The sequence below is a fragment of the Hibiscus syriacus genome, unplaced genomic scaffold, assembly GCF_006381635.1.
Source record: "Hibiscus syriacus cultivar Baekdansim isolate YM2019G1 unplaced genomic scaffold, ASM638163v2 tig00117016_pilon, whole genome shotgun sequence".
Taxonomy (NCBI): domain Eukaryota; kingdom Viridiplantae; phylum Streptophyta; class Magnoliopsida; order Malvales; family Malvaceae; genus Hibiscus; species Hibiscus syriacus.
Genome location: NW_024063525.1, coordinates 7,326,976 through 7,347,876, shown reverse-complemented (window position 1 = coordinate 7,347,876; position 20,901 = coordinate 7,326,976).

The following is a 20,901-nucleotide window of genomic DNA, read 5'->3' as shown; positions in this document are numbered from 1 at the left end:
GTACTTTCTCTTCTGCTTTTTCCAGAGAAATAGATCCTTCTACCATTGAAACATTGGTAGTATAATTCCAAGGTACCCTGCTGGTATCCTTATATGGAAGTGGTAATGGAGTTGTGATAACAACTTTCGACTTTATTGAAGCAGGATTTACTTTAGATGATTTCACAGTGATGATTACGGAATCACTTGTTCTCTGTTTAGGTTTAGAATCTTTTGATGCGCAAACGTCATATTTTCTTTTTCTTGGTTCTTCTTCAAAGAACTCTATCTCTTTGTTATTCATCAGTTTTGCACCAAATCCCTAAATTCAGGGCATAGTTGAATTTCGTGTCCCTTTTCTTGATGATATTCACAATAATTCTTACCTTCATTATGCTTTGGCTTGAATTGTTGCTGAATCATACCAGATAGAGAGAGCTGTTGAAATATCCACCCAAAGGGAGATTTAATCTCAGAAACATCATTTTTCGCTTTTCTTCCATTCTCTTCCTGAATTGCATTCACGTTTTTATCTCCATGATTTGGCAGTGGATAATTTGATGTAGTCGGTGAATTGAATTCCAGTTTTCCAGTATTAATCAAATTTTAGACCACCGTTTTGAATGCCAAACAGTTTTCAATAGAGTGACCTGTAATTCCATCATGATAAACACAGTGAGCTTTCACATCATACCATGAAGGGACTGGTGGTTGTATGGGAATAAAAGGATAGGGCCTTATAACATCTGCCTTTAACAGCGAATCATAGATCTCTGCATAGGGTACTGGTAATGGTGCAAAAGAAAGCCTCTCATTTTCCTTGCGAGATCCTCTGGATTCTGTTTGATTAGTGTTTGTTTCCTCTTTCTTAACCCTTGGCTGGGTTATTGTAACACTTTTCGAGGTATCATTGTTGTAAGCGTTCGCATTGTTAACTTCATTCTCTTTTTTCCGGTACATGGATCTTTTGGAACTAGACCCCTCACTTGATTTAATTTTGCCACTTTTCATGACATTTTCAATGAGTTCTCCAGATATGACCAGATCTGCAAAATTTCTGGTTGCGTTCCCCCATTAAATGGCTTAAATAGGGAGCCTTTAAAGTATGGACGAACATTACTGTGGCTTCTTTTTCTAATAGAGGTGGCTGAACTTGGGATGCTGTGTCACGCCATCTCTGGGCGTACTGTCTGAATTTTTTATTGTTCTTTTTCTCTAAATTTTAGAGAGTTCATCTATCAGGGACCATATCTGTCACGTGGCGGTACTGTTCTAGGAATGCTTTTTCCAGATCCTTCCAGGATCTAATGTTGGCTTTGGTAAATTGAGTATACCACTTTAAGGCTGGTCCTGTCAAGCTATCCTGAAAGAAATGAATTAACAATTTCTCGTCTTTCACATGACTTGCCATTCTGTGGCAAAACATGGTAATATGGGACGAAGGGCATGTAGTACCGTCATATCTATCAAATTCTGGAATTTTGAATTTGATGGGGAGGATTAGGTCCGGAACCAAACTCAATTCATTGGCGTTAAACCCATAGAATGATTCAGTTACTTCAACAGATTTTATTCTTTCTTCTAAGCTCTTGATCTGTCTGGTCAATTCTTCATTGGCTTTTTCTTTCTCATTCAGCCCATTCAAATATGGAATCAGATGCTCAGCATTAAATTCCCGTATCTTCATATCTGATATAAGCGGATTTTTGCTTGAAGATGCAGGATCCACTTGTTGATTATTATTTGGTTTGGTTTCTTGAAGATCTTAAGTGCTGAAGTGCGAGCATGGATTTGCACAGGTGTGATACCAGAATGATAAACCAGTTCCGGCATGAAACCTAAAGGATACATAGGTTCCTAGTCGAAAGGTACATGATTTTCTTGATTTTTTCCAATGGTAGCTTGCTTCTTGAGCATATCTTCTATTTTCTGCATCATATTGTCTTGTGAATTTGCAATGCTGGATTCAATCTTCTCTAAATTCATTCTCAATTATGCTTGTCCTTTATTATGTTGTTCCTTGAGACATTGCATTTTATCCTCCATGATTTTCTTAGTAGCTTTTCTAGTACTGTAGTGATGTTGAATTTCTAGTTTGGCCAGAATAACTGCGATTGAAAATCCTTTTGATATTATTTTTCAAATTTTATTTAATGAATGTTTATCTTAATGTAAAATAAAAACTATAAAGAAAATAATGTAATGAATAATGAATGTATGCAAAAGGTATTGATCCCAAAAAGTTAACTGTCATAGAACAACTTCCATCGGCATACAAAAGTTTCTTTTATAATAGTTCATAACTACAGATACGACATAGCTTTCCTATTAAGTTCTATGATTTCTTTCATCAACCAAGTCATCTTCTTTCCATACTTAGAAACTGGATCAACGTGATGCTCAATAATCTTTGCTTCAGCTGCTAACTCCCCAATATATCTGGCAACTTCACTCATTTGTACCATGGCCTTGAATACCATACTGCCTCTTTCTTCACTTCTTTCTTCAAATAATTCAATAGATTTTTGCCATTGTTCATTAGTTCCCTCGAGCGTATGATTTAACTCAGTGATTCTGACTTGACAATTGTGTAGAGTTTTTTCAAGATCTCGTCTTCGTCTTCGTAGTGAAGTGTTCTCCTCATAACTTTCTTTAAGATCACTAGGTCCTAAACGAACCTTCTATTGGAATAATGATTCTTCAAGTTGCAAGATGTAAGTATTAAACTCTGAGTTTTTTTTTCTATATTGATCCATATCGTCTTCAAGTTTTGTTCGCGCTTCTTGTGTCGTTTGATTAAGCTTATGGATTTGCACATTTTTGTTTCTACATCGTTGCATCCAAGTGATGGCCACTTCTTGCTCTACTTCAAGTCTGGTGTTGAAATTCTTCCTCTCCAACTCCCATTTTTCCTTTTCAACATCGAACTCTTCAATTCTTTGGCCCCTGACTTCAAGTTCGATAATCAGATTGTTCATTTCAGATTCAAATCCCTTGAACATGGTGTTTTTCTCATCTTCAAATCTCTCAAGCATGCCATTCTTCATCTCTTCAAATTCTTTAGCTTGATCTCTTTCTTTCTGCATTTCATTCATAATCTCGCGACTTTCAGCTTTGTGTTTCATAATTCGCTCCCTTTTGTCAACTTCAAGATCATCCATTTTCTGCTTTCCTTTCTCAAGGTTTTTGAGTAAATGACTATTTTTTCCTTTCAAATCTTCAACTCGGCCTTTCTCGATGTTTAACTCTTTGGTCATTGATCTTGATGCACTCCGGGATTTGTGTAGCTCATGGTAATTCTTCTTTAATGTTCTGAACTCACCATCAACTTTTTCTTTGTTTTCCCTCAGTATTGCACATTGTGTTGAATGAAAGTCAACGTCGACGCCCAACATAGCTTTATCTCGTCTCATTTGTTCTAACTCTTTGGACCAACCTTCTCTTTCTGCTTCAAACTCATCCCTTAAGATTTCAATATCTGATGGAACTGACCGAATGCGATCTTCCATAGAGATATCCTCATAATCATGAGTGAACATTACCTTCGCTGCTTTGGCTTGAATACAGAAAGTTGTTTTCCAAGCTGTAACGAACATCAATGATGTTTATTTTGTAATTTTTTCTATGAAAAGTGAACTCAGACGAATGTAATCCAGTAGTAACAGGAACAAATTGACGACCCTCGTACTGCCTTATAACCAGAAGTGGTGCATATCCAATTCCTCCCCATAAACCAAGCAGCATCACCCAATTGTAATCACCATATTTGTAAAAGAATTCCCTTTGAATTTGCCACGGGGCACGCCAAACGATATCGTCACTTTATAGATTTTGAAGGGCATTGATCCACATATCTTTCGTGACTTCTCTCGGCCATTCTTGCTCCATAAACTCTTTTAACGGTGAATAATCCATACTAAAGCGACTGTATTAAACCTTTTTTGTCCTCCAAAAATGGCTACGGATCCATACATATAACAATAATGCACATCCCGAAAATCATCCACCTCCTAGCCTTCTACAAGCACTTAACGATCAAAAAGTCTCTGCTAGAATTGCAGAAGTAGGATTAACCTTTTTTGGTAGCTGCTCAAACAGATCCACTACTACAGCTTCGATGTATCGCAAAGCTTTCGGGAAGATGACCATAGCATATATACCCAGAGCAAAGAGATCAAATCGTACTTTATCATCTGGATAACTCTAAATAATTTCTTTGATGTTGGTCCAAGCAATGCCTTCACCCTTGCCTTTTTGTTTCGTGCGGGCTACTACCAATTCCTATCGTACTCCTGCAATCTTTGCTAATCTAACTCGGAAAGGTTGAGTTTTAACTGACCTTGAATAAATTCGATTCTCCAAAGCCCCTTCTATATGTAGCAAAGTTGTATACTCTTCAATAGTAGGAACCAAGTCCTCCTTATTGAACGTGAAGCAATTATACCTTAGATTCCAGAATTGAATTAGGGCTAGAAGCAAGTCATCATTAACTTCGACATAGAGAAAATATGGGATGTCCCCGTAAGACTGATAGAACTGTAGTTTTATATTTGAATCCCAACTCTCCCAAATGCCTCGCAGATCTTGTATATCATTTCTTTTTAGCGAAACCGGAGCATAACTTGCTAACTCGGGTACATAATCATCCTGCAGACTGTCTCCCCCTTGTCTCTGTATGTCCTCAGACCACTGCCTTGCTTCTAAGTTTGGAACTATTTGATTTGAACACCTTTTATCCATAGATGAAGGTTTTCCAATGAGATGATTAACTCAAAGATCAATACCTTTAATCTTGTACGATGCGATGCAAACAACAAAAATAAAAGAAAACATAAAAAGAAAATAATTAGTTCACATAATAAGGAAAAACAAATTTAATTTACACATGCTTTCTATATAGCATACTTTAAATAATCTAAATTCATATGCAATTTATTTAACATAAAAATAAATAAATAAATTAAAATAAAAAAGTTAGAATTCATTTCTCCTTTGTGTACACCTATTTTGGACAAAATTTCGGCATGGCTTCAGATCGGAAGAGTTTCTAGGGTTTATTATATGCAGAGTTTCAAATCTAAGAGTAAAGGTACCCAAATTGTCCTTGTTAGTGCCCCCTTGGGCTGTTAACCCTCAATCCTAGTCCATCACAGACTAAAGCGGATCGAGTTCAATTCGAGGGGACACATTTCTCTATGCCTGACACGAAGAATAAATTCTCATGAAGACATAGAGCATATGAACCCCAAAAGTTACTTACTAGGTCTGACACAGAGAATAAATTCTCACGAAGATGTCGCTTTCACTCTCACTTAAAAGGGACAAGCTTGATTATAAATCTTATGTTATACAATGCAAGTGTTATGTGTGAGGAGAAATTTTCAAACCTATGACAAACAAATAAATAATAAAATTTAATAAAAAAAACAGTAATAATAATAAAAAAATAATAGTAAGTATATAAAATTTTGAAAAGAAATAAGTATAAATTAAATATATAAATTTTTAATTTCTAATTAATAGAGACAATTTATAATTGATTTTAATGTTTGACCGATCCCCAATGGAGACGCCAAGTTGTCGTAACCGATTTTCGCCCGGGCACAAAATTTTTTTTACTTGGCGGGAAAATTAAAATTAATAAATAAATGATTTTAGTAAAAAATATTTTGGGAGTCGCCATTGACCTTTTTGGGTTAGGTAGATCAAATACCTAAAAACAATCTTTTAAAATAGTTTTTAAGAAAACGCAATTTAAAAGATAAACTGATATGCATATAACAAAAAAAATTTATAAAGAAGGGATTCATGGTCGATTACGTTTAGGGAAGGATTAGCACCCCTATAACGCCTAAAATTGGTACTCATTAATTATAAATTGTCTCTATTATTAGAAATTTAAAATTTCGAAGATATATTTAATTTATAATCCTATGTATTTCAAATTTATTACTATAATTTTAAGAAAATTTATTAATTTATATATACATATAAATAAGATATTTATTTATTTAGAAATATCAGAAAAGGGCTTCTAGGTGCTTTAAGACAGCTCTTTTCTTAATATTAAAAAATAAATAAATATTAATAAAATAAAATAGATTTATATATAATTTATAAAATTAAAATATTTATTTTTATTAAAAAAACATCAGAAAATGGACATCCAGTTGCTTTAAGACTGTCCTTTTTTAATATTGATAAATATATATTAAAATATGATTATTTTGAAAAGTAATTTATAAAATTAAATTTATAAATAGGATTATAATAGAAAACAAAACAAAATATATAAATAGTATTTATTATAATATATTTATAATAATAATAAAAATAATAAAAATAATAATATTAAATAAACATATAAAATTAAAACAATAAGGAAAATAAATGAAATTAAAACTATAATATTAACATAAAAATAATAATAAAACTAGGAATTAAATGAAAGTAATCATTAAATTATAACATATAAAACTTAAATACCCTAATTAGTAATTAATCATTTAAAGTTACAGGGATTAAACATGTTATTTTACATATTTGTTTACTTGGGACTAAAATAAAATTATATTAAATTTGAATATCAAATTAAAATAAATTAAAACATGTTGTTCGATTAAAATCATAATTATTAAAATCATTATTTTACCTATAATTAAATTAGTGATCAAATTATAAAGGAATTAAAATTCATATTCCGAATTAAAAAGATCTAAAATTTGATTTAGTGACTAAAATATAAAGTCACAAATTTATAATGGCTACGGGTATAATTTACCCATTCAAAATTACATCAATACCCCTCCCCAAAATGGCGTCGTTTGGGAAGGGGTATTTAAATCCCTTACAGCCGGCCCTTCGGGCCATCTTCTTTATTTTCTTATTTCTCACACTCTCTCTAGTTGAGAGAGATGAGAACTCTCTGTCCTCTCTCTATATTTCCCTCGTCAGAGGGAAAATAGTCGCCAGCCGGCAGCCTTTTGCCGTTGTAATCCTCCGCCACCGGCCACCGTACATGGTGGCCGAAAATTACAAAACCTACCCCAAATCAACGCCTCTATTTTTTTATACTCGAATCTAAAGTTATTTTGGCCTGAAATCTTACTAAAACATGTAGATATACCTTCAACATTTCGGTTTCAATAGCGTAGGGAGGCTCCAACGAGTTAAATCTCTATGCTTTTCTCTCTTTATTTTCTGTTTTTGGCTTACTGTTGGATATGGGTGTTTGTTTGTTCTTCTTTGTTTTTCTTTTCTTGGTTTCTGGTTGCTTGCTGTTGGTCTCGGATTCTTCCTCTCTTCTCCTTTCTTTCTGTTTCTAGGTAAGTCAAGGCTTTATAGCCTTTACCGTTGTGGCTCTCGGACAGGTCCAAAGGGAGCCCTTCGGTGAGTCACCATAGCTATGGTGGTGACTCACCATAGGGCTTCGACGTGGAGAGGGCATCTGGCTTCTGGAAAACTAGGCAAGGCTGGCGTCGTGGCAGTAGCAGCGTCGGCCTTCTGGAAGCAACGACGGCTGGGACGTGGCCCTAGGGTTATGATACCCTAGGGTTTTCTTGTTGGGACCATCTGCGCCGTTGGATCAAAACTAGATCCAACGGCAGCAAACTGAGGTGGCTGGCTGAGATGAAAGAAACCCTAATCTATTAGGGTTATTAATGTAAATGGGCATGGACCAGGTTGGGCTTATAAACTGGGTCTGGTTATTGGGCTCCGGGATTGAATGTATTTTGGCTTTCTTTGTAATAATTTATAAAATAATAATAATAATAATAATTATAATAATTATAATAATAATTATTATTATTATTATAATAAATCAAAAAATAAAACAAAAATGGATAATAAAAACTAGTATCTTCAGTATGATCATTGTATTTTTATATCCATCCATCCAATACCCTGTTCGCTAGATATTTAGAGCAATGCTTTTTTTTTCTATCCATTCATCCACTACCCTTGATCAAGTATTTTGGATGATTAATTACCAAATTATCTCTCCAACAATATGAATCGGTAAAGAACATGATGGCCCATTTGGGTCAGGGGCTGTAGGAGGTTTGAACTTCAAACTAATAATGTATAAGACGTATTATTCCTTGAATGGAAACCGATATCCAGACCATTTCAGTAAATCATGACGTATACTCCATCTCAAGATGTTGTTCATGTCAAAATCTGTAATAATATTTTTAGTATTTGCACAAATTTTCTTTTTATTTTCTTGATTTCAGCATTATGTTATTTCATTAGTATGTATATGGGTCTAATTATTTTAAATATATATGCTTTCGTATTTTATTTTTGGCTGCAGCTAATGATACTTGTAGATGATGTTGGTGGTCTTCTTCCTTCCATCAATCATTCACCATGGAATGATTTAACCCTTGCAGATTATTGTCGAAACAATTTTTTCCTTTAAAAAAACAACATATTTAATTTGTAATTAAATGATTAAGTGTGAAAACTCGATTAATTTGGTGTTTCCTTTTTAAAGTTAAAAGACGATTCGAGGAATCACCACCATTATTGATTAGGATGTGATTGGACACCCAAAAAAGTTGTCATTTTAATAAAAATAATTTTAATTTTATTAAAACGACGAATTAGGTTTACATACAACAAAAATTGAGTTCAGGAGTCGATTGCGCGTGGGGAAAGATTAACACCCCACAACATCCTAAATCGTTACCTAGTCAATTAATTACTTGTTTTTGCAATGAAATTTATGAGTTCGAGTTTAATTTAATTCAAGACCCCTTCAAATAGTATTCTTTGAACTTTAGAACGAAACATAATAATATTTAATTATTTCATATCTAGAAGAAACAACCTCTCATGCCTTGAGGCAGTCAATTCTTACTCCAATCGAAATAAAGAAATATTAAAATTCCATTTTAAAGTTCAAATGCATGAATGACAATAAAATAGCAAGTTAAAATAAAAAATTATCAATCATTTTAGAAAGAAGAAGGATATTCAATTATTTAATGACGTCGAGATAAAACCTTTTATAAGTTCTAATGATATTTTCTCGAAGAATTTAAATAGACGAACATTTCTTTTTCTCTAGTTCCCTAATTTTAAGTGCGGTCAAATTTTAGGGTTTCACTTGATGGGATACACTTTCATTTTAAAATTGTCGGAAGCAACTTTCTTATACGTTAAGATAGCCACTCCACGACGATTTTAATATGAAAGTGTTGAGATAATATATATTAGTTAGTTAGTTAGGAGTTAGTTGGTGGTTTGTTAGCAGTAGTTAGAAGCAGTTAGTTTATAATTCTTGTATAAATACATAAACTTTGTATTATAAATTAAGTATGTGAATAAATGAAATAAATGAGGCATTATTCTTTTAACATGGTATCAATTTCCCGGCCATTATCCATTGGGTTTTCTGTTTGGCCCATTTCTTGCTAAGCCTTGTGGCTCGTTTTCGTTCCTGATGTAGTTTTCTCTCTTCTTTTTCCCCCAAATTGGTTCTCGCTAGGGTTTTGTTCGACAATCTCCACTGCTGCAATGTCTCCGATGAGCGAATCAACTTTGGTTGATTTCAATCATCCTCTCTTTTTGCATTCATCAGATACTCCAGGTGCTCCTTTAATTTCTCATCAACTAGTTGGGTTGGGGAATTACAACGTTTGGATCAGGTCAATGAGAATTGCACTCTTGGTGAAAAACAAGCATGGTTTTGTTGATGGTGCATTCAGAAGGAGAATTATGATATTGATTTGCATCATTAGTGGGAGAGGTGTAATGCCATTGTGCTGTCATGAATCCTCAACGCCGTGAGTAAGGAGCTTTCGGCTGGCATTATTTTTTATTCAAATGCAGCTTCGGTATGGAATGATTTAAAGGAGCATTTTGATAAAGTTAATGGCTCCATAATTTTCTTCCTTCATCAAGAAATTGCTACTATTTCTCAAGGTGATTCGAGTGTTTCTACTTACTTTACTAAGTTGAAACTATTATGGGATGAGTATGTTACGCTTGTGCCATTTTATTCTTGTGAGTGTGCAAGTTTGCAGCAGAATTCTAGGAATCCTGCCCACCATCAACTTCTTCAGTTCTTTATGGGCTTGAACAAAACTTATTCCTCGGTTTGAAGTCAAATCTTGTTGATTCAACCTCTTCCTTTGGTACACCAGGCGTATTCAATGATAGCTCAAGATGAATCTCAGTGAATTCAGCTTTTTGCTATGTCTTCCACTCTTGATTCCAATGTTTTCTGTTCCAAAAGTTCTGGTGTTTCTGATCATCATCGATTTCAAGGTGTTTGCGATTACTGCAAAATCAAGGGTCATAAGCGTGATAGTTGCTATCAACTTATCGAATTTCCACTTGATTTTAAATTTTCTAAATGCAAGAGTGCTGAAGCTGCAATGGCTGTTTCTGAAACTGTTGCTGCCTCTGACTCTGTTGTTGATTTTGATTGATTGGGTTCTTCTGCTTCCATGGCACCTACTTTCACTCAGGAGCAATACAATCAGATTCTTAGTCTTTTATCTTCTGTTGCTACTGTTGATTCCGATGTGAATCTTGCAGATATAGTTGATAGTTGTTTACCTGCTTCTCATAAATCACTTACCTGGATTTTAGACACAGGTGCTACAGACCATGTACTTTCTGATTTTCAGTGCTTGCAATCTCTTGTCTTGTGTTCTTCACGGTCTATCCAATTGCCCAATGGTAAAATTGTCCCGATTACACAAGTTTGTTATTGTTTTCTAGATTCAACTAAAAGTCTTTCTAATGTATTATATGTACCCAATTTCACTCACAATTTTCTTTCTATTTCAAAACTTGCCCGTGACCTTCACTGTTTTGTTAGCTTTTATCCTTATTTTTACATCCTACAGGATCATTCAATTGGAAGGATGAAGGGGATTGGTAAAGAGTATAGAGGACTTTATTTTTTCAGCCATCAACTTTACCTTTTGGTTTGTCATCTACACACACTTGTTCAAATATGTTGTCTTCTGAAATTTCCTCTAGCAAGTCATACTTTAAATTTGTTTGATTGTGGTCAAGTGTCTTTAGAATGTATGACTACTGTTTCTAGTAATAATACAAGTATTTGGCATTCCCGTTTGGGACATGCTACTGTTTCAACTATGAGCAAGTTACCTTTGTTGCATTATACGAAATTAGATTCTAAATTCATTCATTCTTGTCCAATATGTCCTTTAGCCAAGCAATCTAGACTCCCATTTCATGTCAGTCTTACTTATTCATAAGCTCCTTTTAGTCTCATTCATATAGACGTATGGGGTCCTTATTGAGTTGCTACACATAGTGGTCATAGGTATTTTTTAACCATCGTTGATGACTTTACTGTTCTGACTGTCGACGCACCCCATGGTGCAGCGGAAACAAAACTCGACGGTTTTACCAGCGATCCAAGTACGTAAAATCGAAATCAGGAGGAAAGGATGCAAATACTTACAATATGTTCCTTGAAAAACATCAAAGACAACATCGAGAAGTGGTGATCATGAACAGTCCAAATCGTAAGCCTCTACAAAAACATGTCTCGACCTCTACTTAGTTCACCCGATTGAGAGCAAAATTTTATATTCCCAAAATCGATTTAAAAAAAATGGTTGAAGTAGTCTGCTGCTAGACTTTACCTCATTTAAATATATCAGTTACCCTAACCCTTAGGGTTTTTAATTTATTTTGAATTAATAAATTTCTTATTTAATCAATCCAAATTAAATATACATTAAAGACATATAATCTGAATTACAATCTTTAATGTTTATGTAAAATCTTATTTAATTATTCTGAATTAAAAATAAATTAAAAGAGTTGTAATCAAAATTACATTATTTTAATGTTTACTTACTATATTCGGGATAATTAAAATCAAATGTATATCAAATATACATATATTAACTCTAGATATATTTTAGTAACATATAACAAATTGTACATATTTGCTCATTTCAATCCTAGGGTGTGACCCTGTAGGTTCTTGTAACGTTAGTAGTAATTATTAGAACAATTCTAATATTACATACAATGAGTGACATCTAGCAATATATCATTGTCACCTAAGTTAGAAGAAATTATGATTCGACATATCATCTTTGTGATTAACTCTTTTATGTATTACATCCTTTTGTCCTTTATATCTAGAATAGACACAAGTCTTAGAATAATTACACTTGTATAGCCCATCTATTGTTTCTTGATATCTAGAGTAGACTATATTAACAAATAATTTGTGTTATCACATATCAACTTACTCGAGCATGACCATGCATTTCTAATCTCACTCAATCAAGTGGCCTGTGATATATTTCCTATTAATTAGGAAGGACAGATCCTGTCTTAATCATACACACCCCACTACATATATTGAGATATATTCAATAATAGTCTTTATAGTGCAACCAGTTACAGAGCATGTTTAACTGTATAAAAACATACAACAATATATGTTGGGATGACATTGATCTCAACTCTGAGGATCATACATATAATCTTCACCATGAGCAATGTTATGACCATTACATAATAATCCAAGACATATGCTCACGATGGATCAATCCAATACATTGTTCTCTAACAATATAATCATGTATAAATTCTGACATCTCTATGTCAATGACAACTCCTTGTCATCAATAAATAACATGTTAGTCTTAAGCGTATTATTATTGTCTATGCCTATAATAATACTTGACTATGTATCTTTTAATAATGATATTATATGAACTTTATTATCTTCTAGTTTATGTTAAACACAAATATATAACTGAAAATAATAGTGGCAGTGCCTTTTTTTAAATTAAATCGATAAATAAAGGTATTATTACAATCATCACATGATTGGTCTCTGGGCATACTTTAACAATCTCCCACTAGGACTAAGACCAATCACTCACATATCTAATACCGAGCGACTTAGTGTGACGATTATGCCTCTATTGTGTAAGAGGCTTCGTCAAGGGATCAACAATGTTGTCATCCGTGTGTACTCTGTATATTTCCACATCTCTTCAATCTATGATCTCTTGAATGAGATGAAAGCGCCTAAGAATATGTTTGGATCATTGATGAGATATCGTTCCTTTTCTTGTGCAATGGCTCTATTATTGTCACAACGGAGTTCTACAACATTTGATATGCTGGGAACAACCCCTAATTCCAATATGAACTTCTTGATCCAAATAACCTCTCTTGTTGCTTCACTGGCTGCAATGTATTAAACCTCTGTTGTAGAATTAGCTACTGTGTCTTGCTTCGAACTTTTCCAACTCACAGCACCTCCATTAAGACAAAACACAAAACTTGATTGCAATCGTTAGTCATCCTTATCAGTTTGGAAGCTGGCATCAATATAATCTTTTACACTAAGCTCTTCCTCCCCTCCATAGATAATAAATTTATCCTTAGTTCTTCTTAAGTAATTAAGGATATTTGTAACCGCAACCCAGTGATTTTCACCAGGGTTTGCTTGATACCGACTCGTCATGCTTAAAGCATACGATACATCTGGTCGTGTACATATCATGGCATACATGATATAACCAATAGACGAAGCATATAGAATCTTATTCATCCATTCTCTTTCTTGTTGAGTTGAAGGACACATTTCCTTTGAAAGAGAAATGCCATGTCTCATAGGCAAAAATCCTTTCTTGGATTCCTCCATACTGAACCTTTTCAACACTTTGTCTATATATGTACTTTGACTCAGACCTATAAGTCATCGTGATCTATCTTTATATATCTTAACTCCTAAGATATACGCTATCTCAACCAAATATTTCATAGAAAAATAACTACCTAACCAAGTCTTAACAGACTGTAAAGCAGGTATACCATTTCTTATGAGGAGTATGTTTGTCTACATACAAGATTAGGAAAGAAACAATGCTCACACTAGCCTTCTTATAATAACAAGGCTTATCTTCATTTATGATAAAACCAAACTCTTTGATTGCATAATTGAAATGAAGATTCCAGTTTTGATAAGCTTGCTTTAGTCCATAAATAGACCTCTATAGCTTACAAACCTTTTCAACATTTCCTGGAATGACAAAACCTTCTGGTCATATACGCATCCTCTTCAAGTTTTCCATTAAGGAAAGTGATTTTGACATCCATTTGACAGATTTCATAATCATGGAATGCAATTGCGAGCAAGATCCGGATGGACTTAAACATAGCTAGAGGGGATAAGTTTTTGTCATAGTCTACACCATGAACTTGTCGAAAACATTTAGCGACTAATCATCCCTTGTATGTTTGTACATTACCATCCATGTCGGTTTTCTTCTTGAAAACCCATTTTCACCCTATAGGTTTGACCCCTTCAGGTGGTTCAACCAAAGTCCATACTTATTTTACTGACATGGAATCAATCTCAGATCTCACGGATTCAAGCCATTTCTTAGAGTATGGGCTAGACTCAGCCTCTTGATAAGTCCGGAGCCCATCTTGATCCATAATAAGAACATCTTCATGTGCAATAATGAGAAATCCAAATCTCTTATGTGCACGGCGTTCTTTTGTGGATCTGCACAGTGGTTGTGTTTCTAAATCTGTTGAATGTTCCTCAATAACTTGTGAAACATGCTCAATATCAGGTTCATTGATATGTTGTTCTTGAACTTCTCCAAGTTCAACCTTTCGTTGAGAGAAATTCTCTTTCGAGAAAAACTCATGTTCGAGCAACAAACACTTTGTTCTCGTTAGGGCTGAAGAAATAGTATCCCTTAGTTTCTTTAGGATATCCAACAAATATACACTTATGAGATTTAGAGTCGAGCTTTATAGACATCTGATGTTTTACATAAGCTTCACAATCCCAAATCTTCATAAAAGACATACTAGGATACTTTCGAGTCCATGTCTCGTATGTTATCTTTTGAATATATTTAGATGGAACATGATTTAGTGTAAAAGTGGCTATTTCAAGTGCATGTCCACAAAAAAAGGTCAGAAGATCACTATGACTCATCATCGATCGAACCATATCTAACAGTGTTCGATTCCTTCTTTTTGAAACTCCATTCCACTGTGGTATACCAGGTGGTGTAAGATGTGAGACAATCCCACAATCTTTCAGGAGTTTGTCAAACTCTAGGCTTAAGTATTCTCTACCTCGATTTGATCAAAGTGCCTTAATACTCTTGCCTAGTTGATTTTGTACTTCATTTTTAAATTCCTTAAACTTTTCAAGGGCTTCAGATTTATGGTGCATAAGATAAATATACTCATATCGACTGAAGTCATCGGTGAAAGTAATGATGTAATGGAATCCACCTCTGGCTTGTGTATTCATCGGTTCACATGCATCACTATGTATTAACCCCAATAAATCACTTGCTCGCTCACCTTTACTATTAAAAGGAGCTTTAGTCATTTTTCATAACAAGACAGATTCACATACATCAGAGTGTTTGAAAAGAAATGAATCTAAGAATACATCTTTATGGATTTTTTATATGCATTTCTCACTTATATGGCCTAAACGACAATGCCAAAGATAAGTTTGATTCGAGTCATTTGTTTTTGATCTCTTAGTATTTATAAATGGTGTTTTCTTGATCCAAAATATAGAGACCATTAACCAATTGTGCCGCACCATAAAAAACATTATCGAGATAAAAAGAAGAACAATTATTCTTAATAATAATCTCAAAACCAATCTTGTCCAAACAAGAAATAGAAATAATGTTCTTAGTCAAACTAGGCACAAAATAACAATCCTCTAAATTTAAATCAAGTCCACTAGGCAAAGATAAAACATATGTCCCTATAGCTAATGCAACAACTCTTACTCCATTTCCTACTCGTAGGTTTACGTCTCCTTTAGCCAGATTCTTTCCCTTTTGTAATCCATGTACGGAAGTACAAATATGAGAAGCACAACTGGTATCTAATACCCAAGAAGTAGATGTTGACAATGTAATGCCCCAAATATTAAATTAAGGACTTTATTGAAAGGATTTAAAAATAAGAGAATTTATTTGATTAAATGATAAAAATGAGAATGATTAGGATTAATGGTTTAGACTAAATTGTGACAATGAATTATTAAGAGGACATTTTAGTATTTTAAAATGAAAGAGAAATTAAAGTGTATTTTAAATTCGTATTAAAGATAAGATGAAAAAAGAATTAGGTTGCTAAAAAGTTCTCTTCCTTTTTCTTCCTCTTTCCCCGTAGCAAAGTTCCTCCATAGCTCGAATGTAAGTTTTCAATTTACTAGTTTATTCATTCGTTTTTGGTTGGTTATTGAAGCCTTGTATACTATGGAAGCTTAAGGAAGGTTTAGATGAGATTAAAACAATGAGATAAGGGAAATAAATAAGATTTTAGAAAATGGGTTTTATTATGATATGTTAGTATATTGGTATTTATTGATGCTTATTAGTAGTTTTAACTTGTCAAAGAGGTAAAATAAAGATTAGAAGCATTGGATGAGTGTAAAAACAAGTTAGAAAATTTGGTGTGATTCTTAGAATCAAATACTATTGAGGGATACTAGATGTTTTAAGTATCTAAATGAAGGAAACTTAGTATGGTTAAGTAGAGAAAAGTTACATAATATTGTTAGGGGAAAATCAGAGGAAAATTGGCCAAATTTGGGTATGTATCGGGTTGAAAACTGGAAAATCTGGGCATGGGTATCGGTATTGATAGAACAATACCAATACTCTAGGAAAAAATGGGTCAAATTAGATGAGAAGTATCGATACCGACGAGGTAGTATCAATACCATGGTAAGGGTATCGATACAAGGTAACATCGAACCTAATTTTGGTATCGATACCGGAAGGGTATCGATACCATGGTAAGGGTATCGATACCAGACTACATCAAATCTAATTTTGGTATCAATACCAGAAAGGGGTATCACTACCATAGTATAGTAGTATTGATACCTTGGTAAGGTATCGATACCTACCAGGCCACATCGAATCTAATTTTGGTTTCGATACCGGAAGGTGGTATCGATACCATAGTAGGGTAGTATCGATACCATGGTAGGGGTATCGATACTGAAGAACTATAAATTTTAAGTTATGCTGATATTGTTGTAGAAAGGTTAATAATAAGCACTTTTGATTAATGTTTAAGTTATAATTGTTAGGAAATACACTAACAATTGATATTATACATGTATTTAATGAATATGGGTTAGATCGAAATCAAGCGCCCGAGTCGAGTAAGGAAAAAGGCAAGGGCCAAGTTCCAAAGTAATCATCTTCTCATTTTGGATTTCTAAGCAAGGCGAGCCAGGTTAGTGCCTTTAATTATGTACGTAAATGCTACAATAGCAATAGTGTAGAAATTATTAACGTATGTATGGTTATTACCAAATGGCACTAAGTGTGCAAAATGTTAAGAAAATCATACTAAGTGTATGAATTTATATATTGGGCACTTTGTATGCTAAAATGTTAAGAAATTCATACTAAGTGTATGAATTTCCGTATTGGGCACTTTGTGTGCTAAAATGTTAAGAAATTAATACTAAGTGTATGAATTTCCGTATTGGGCACTTTATGTGCTAAAATGTTGAGAAATTCATACTAAGTTTATGAATTTTCGTATTGGGCACTTTGTGTGCTAAAATGTTAAAAAATTCATACTAAATGTATTAATTTCCGTATTGGGCACTTTGTGTGCTAAAATATTAAGAAATTCATACTAAGTGTATGAATTTCCGTATTGGGCACCTTGTGTTCTAAAATGATAAGAAATTCATACTAACTGTATGAATTTTTGTATGGGGAATATATGTGTATAAACATTAGAAATTCATAATAACGAAATGGATTTTTATATTGGAAATGGATATGCAAACCACACAAATTTTAGTGATGGTTGATAAATGATGATATTTATACTAGCAATGCAAATTATAGAATAGTTATTGAATTAAAAGACCCCTTGAAATGTGAAGTGTAATAAAAGAACTTGTGATTATAATTTTACTTATGATTAATTATGCCTCACTAAGTAATACTTAACGTGTGTTTATTTCACACGTAGGTGGAATACCAGCTGAGTATTAAGATCATCAGACATCAAGTCAGAGTTGACTCATCAGTAACAGTATGACATACCTGTCTACTTTTGATAAATTTTAGTTAGTATGTCATAAGTTTAGTAAAAATACTTTGAAAAGATTTTGAATTAAAATAGTGTAAAACAATGAAATATGAAACTTCTTTTTTTTTTGTGTATATGTAAGTTTAATGCATGTCTTAATTATAAGTAATTTATACTGGTTTAAAAAATGAAACAAAATTTTACAGATTTTCAAATGAGAAACTATTTTCAAAGTGATGTGACATCTGTATCTTGTATACATAAATGTATACGGGAGATGAGTGTTACTTTTATTGGTATCAGAGCTATAGGTTTAGCCGATTCTCAGCAGAAAACGAGTGTAGTTTTATATAAAAATAATTTACATGTCACTAAGATGTTAAGGTTACTGTTAGGGTATAGAATGAATATGAAAGATGTCTCTTCTTACTAACTTAAATATGCTTCTTATGACTGTTGTGATAGATTTCGGATTCTATGAATTCAAGAAGAATGGATGGTCGAGAGAGTAGAGGCGAATCGAGCAGTGAAAGCTATTAATAGAATAACAAACATCCAATTCCGTCTGACAATGCCAATGCACTCGTGTAATACCCCAAATATCATGTATGTGACTTTATTCAAAATATTTAAAATGTGAGGATTTATTTGATTAAATGGTAAAAGATGAGGATATGATTTGAAATAGTGTTTAAGCTAATTTGTGACCATAGATAAATTAAGAGGGCATTTTGGTATTTTAAAAGGGAAATGAATTTAAAATATATCCCTACTAAGAATTTAAAAAGGGGAAAAGAGAGGAAAGTAAGATATCTCCCTCTTTTCCCTTCTTTCCCGTGGAAAGGCTCTTCCCCCATAGCAAAGATCGAAACCAAGCTCTCAAAACAAATAAAACCAAGGTTAAAGGCAAAATATCGGAGTAATCAGCCTTACGTTTTGGATACATAGCAAGGAAAGTCAGGTGAGTACATTTATTGTATAAAATCAATAGAATTAAAATGTTTAAATTGTAAAGTATATTTTACTAATTTTATTTAAGGTTTGGAAAGAATTTTATTCATGAGTTTTAGAGTATGAAATGCTCTAAAACTAATGAATAAAAGAATAATGATTTGGGTGCATTAGTGACATGAAAGAATGCCTTAGCTGATATGTATATAGGTACATTATTGGCATAACAGAATAATGTATATAGGTGCATAAGTGACATGAAATGATGCCTTAGCTGATATGTATATGGGTACATTATCGGCATAACAGAATAATGCATATGGGTGCATTAGTGGCATGAAAGGAGGCATTAGCTAATATGTATATGGGTACATTATTAGCATAATAGAATAATGAATACATGTGCATTAGTGGCATGAAAGGATGCCTTAGTTGATATGCATATTGGTACATTATCGACATAACAGAATATTGCATATGGGTACATTAGTGGCATGAAAGGATGCCTTAGCTGATATGTATATGGGTACATTATTGGCATAACAAAATAATGCATATGGGTGCATTAGTGGCATGAAAGGATGCCTTAGCTGATATGTATATGAGTACATTATTGGTATAACAAAATAATGCATATGGGTGCATTAGTGGCATGAAAGGATGCCAAAGTTGAAATGCATGTGGGCGCATTATCAACATAAAAGTATGCTATAATGAAAAAGGTATAATGGTATATGATAAAGGTGAATGGACATTATTAATGAAAATAAGGATTAACAATCCATGGTTATGAGAATTTCAATATATTAAGTGTATGAGTTTTCGTATAAGAAATATGTGTATAAACATAAAAATTTCATATTAAGAAAAATGGATCTTTATAATTGTAATGGGTATGCCAACCAAATAGATCATAGAAATGGTTGAGGAATAACTATATAAGGACTACATGTGCATCTTAATAAATGAACAGAAGTAAGAAGTTGGTAAATTACCATGTGAGCACTAAGGGTACGAATGTATAAGGTTTATAATAAATTAAAAGAGAGTTAATTGATATTAAAAATAAGTATTAGAATAAAAACTATTCCAAAATAAAAGATGTAATGGCCTAGCTACGCAATTGACAGAAAGGTGTTAATTATGCCAGTTAGATGAACGGTTAAGTACCGTTGAGTAAAAGAATAATGGTCTGACTGTACAATTGGCAGAAAGGTGTCAATTATGCTAGTTAGATGAAGGGTTAAAGACTGTTGAGTAATAGAATAAAGGAATTTTAATGTATTGTGATATGAATGGGGTATAAGTGATATGAAGGGATGATATATATATATATTAATGTATAACCACGCATAATTCGTATGGAAGAATGCCATAAATGAAATGTATAATAGTGTATAAAAGCATGAAAGGATACCATAATAGAAATGTTATAATAGTGTATTATAAGCATGATGGGATGCTATCAATGAAAATAAATGTTTAGGACTAAAGAGATAAATGGAAAAGAAAAATATAGACGAAGATATGTATGCTAGGCATACTAAAATAGTTAAGATAATTGTGAATGGACTACAATTTAAATGAGGAGGATCATAGAATCCTTCAGGAATATACTATTTAGTACAAATTAAATAAAAAAGACATACTTATGTATAAAAAAGGTTAATTTATAATATTATACCTCACTAAGTAAATACTTAATGTGTATTTTTTCTACGCGTAGGTAAAAACGGAGATAAATTGAGTAAGGAGTGCAGTAGTAGCAGTGGGTATCATTAGTTAAGGTTGACTCTCATCAGTAACGGTAGGACAATCTTATTCAATTTAAGAACTTAGTTGGCATGCAATTAAACTATGGTAAACATTTTGTAATGTAATTAAGTA